The sequence below is a fragment of the Micropterus dolomieu genome, linkage group LG06, assembly GCF_021292245.1.
Source record: "Micropterus dolomieu isolate WLL.071019.BEF.003 ecotype Adirondacks linkage group LG06, ASM2129224v1, whole genome shotgun sequence".
Lineage (NCBI taxonomy): Eukaryota > Metazoa > Chordata > Actinopteri > Centrarchiformes > Centrarchidae > Micropterus > Micropterus dolomieu.
In genome coordinates this window covers 14,816,789-14,819,553 of record NC_060155.1, presented here as the reverse complement: position 1 = coordinate 14,819,553, position 2,765 = coordinate 14,816,789, and positions in this window count along the sequence as shown.

The window sequence follows — 2,765 nt, the reverse complement described above, 5'->3', positions numbered from 1 at the left end:
CGGGGGGCGGGGGGGGGGGGGGGGGGGGGGGGGGGGGGGGGGGGGGGGCGTAGAAAGTGTTCAGGGATATCCAGTGATTTGCTGAAACAATGAAGAGACCGTGGGTGCAGACAGCACAGGGTTCAGCTGATGTGCAGGAAACTGCGGACCACCGCGAGGTGGGAGGTTCAGTTCGCCTCTGGCATCACCCACAGCTCAATGGGCTTCTATTACTCAAACCAATAAGCCTGTTTTGTTTTGTTTTAGCATTTAATCTTGAATTTGCGCAATTTAGGACTGAGGCCCACTTATTTGGAGTGATGGAGAATCATGGAGCAAACACCGGAGGATTAAACATCGCTGTAAGAACACATTTAGCCAATCGGGCAACTGCATGTCAGACTTCTATGAAGTTATTTTTACCATTATCTTCAAACGTATGCATTCCATATTTACAGCAGTGTGAAACTACAAAATCGGATCTAAACAGGAAAATTACGCCAAAAAGAAGCAAAAACGTAAAATGACTTAATGAAAAAAGCAGCAGCTCCAACTGGTGCAAACGTCTTCTCAGACTTCGCTGCAGTCCAGTCTGAAACTCCAAGGCTTTACCATTTCTATTTGTTGCTCCAACCCCCCCAACTACACTATAAAACAAAGGCCAGCTCAAGGTTTTGTCCTTCCACTTGGACCTTTATTTAGTTGTACCAGGCTCCACTTCCCACTGCTGGGCTCTGAGCTCGCAGCAACTGATAATATGGAGACCTGTCAGTTTGGATCAGATCACTGTGGGCACTCATTACTGGCAAGTCCATTACACAGGAAATGGAAACACTAGGCCTACTTACTTTTAGATATCAGTGCAGTTCTTTTCAGAAGAGTTTTTCTAAACTTGCTTAAGTTAGAGTCATGAGACAGTGATCTGTGCATTGCAGTTTAGAGAGCATCAGAGAAAAGATTTGCATAGTGTGTCTATACCCATAAAAATCATATTTCCTCCACTAGTATGCCAATGCTGCTCTATTGTCTGCCAATAAAACAAAGGGTTGCAGCTGGCCTTGCTCTTGAGAAGCAGTATACCGTCCTCCCACATAGAGCAGAAATAGTTCCAGTTCCTAACAAAACATTGCTTGTGCTGTAACTCTCTCACCGTGTGTCACATCTCTGTGCACACACAATCCACACTCTTGTTAGCACAGCTTGTCTGCCTATTTGTGCTGCATACGCTCACACACACACGCACGCACGCGCGCACACACACACACACACGCAGGTTCTAGAGAGAGCATTTCTTCAGAAGTCATGCACAGTGTCTGTAGAGCCCCTGGCCTTTTGAACCAGTCATCTGTTGGAGGGAAAGAAATTTAACAATCTCAGATAAGAAAGAAAGAAAAGAAAGAAAGTCTGTGATGTGATTTACCGGCAGAGGAGGATACATTTGGCATCAGCATGAGGGAAAGATTCCCCTGTTGCAATAATGTCTTCAGTGTAGTGCGTAGCAGTATCTTTATTATCATCTTAAGGGCTAATTACTGTTCTCAGCCATTTGTGGGTCTATAAATTCACAGGAATGAACAGAGCAATCGTCAAACTATATAGTATTGTCAATTTATCTTAAAATCATAAGAATGCATGATGACTATAATAAATAGTACAGTAAATCATGAAATGTTTTGGTTGCTCCAGGATATTAAACTGTGCAGTCTTGCCTCCTCTCAGATTACACCTTAGCTGATTACTTACTTGGAAATTATGAACATGAAGACATGAAGTGCTGTCAGATCACATCGTCCGATTAGAAAAAAGTACAGGAACTGTAGTAATCAGTCTACACTTGAAAAAAAAAACTAATTTTGGGGGATTTTGTTCCTCTGTTTTTAAAAGATTTCATTCAGACTTTGAGACCAAAATCTGTAAGGATCCACTGAAGACCACTACATGACCAATCTACAATAAATACAATTTGCACTCTTTATATTTCCTACTTTGTACTGAGACTGCGATACAACAATTTCCCTTTGGACAAATAAAGTTCTGTTTTATCCTATCATATCTTCATCGCAGTGAGGTATGCGAATTTATAATTTGTGAACAACGGAGCACTTGTCTTGTTGAGTTGAGGTATTGGAATCGGTACCAGAGATTCAGATAGAGGTCAGATTGGTGCATCACGACATGTAAGCATGTAGCAGATGACACACACATTGCAATGATCGTGACAGTGGACTTTAAAAGGCCATACACCATACCAAACTCAACATTTGGCACTGCTATCACCGCGCAGCTCCACACATAGCCTGAGGGAACTGCATGACCCGCTCACTGCCAAGACTCATTTCAGCACCGCTGCTGTGGACAGCTCCACTGACACATGAGCAGAGAGACTGTTTACCTTTCACCAAAACACATTCAAATTCAGATATAAAGCATTTGTAATTGGGTTTGTTTTGCATAGATAGTGCAATAAAAAAAAGCATTGAATGAAATTAATTTCACAATTTAAGATTACAGTTGAATCTCAAAATATTTTTTTTTTCTTTCCACAGTCGCTCAGTGATTAATCTCACCTCTCTGTCGGAGGATGCAAGCACTTGACAATTAGCCGAACAAAAAATTTGAACTAAGTTTTAAGGGAGGTGAAAGGCAACAGGACGGCATTTACAATATAAGCAAAAAACAAACACGGAGAGCACTTAAGAGACTGACAAAGCTCTAACAAACAAGAGAAGAAAGCTCAAACACAGTGAGTGGTACAAAGAATGAGCATCACAACGCGGTGAACGTAG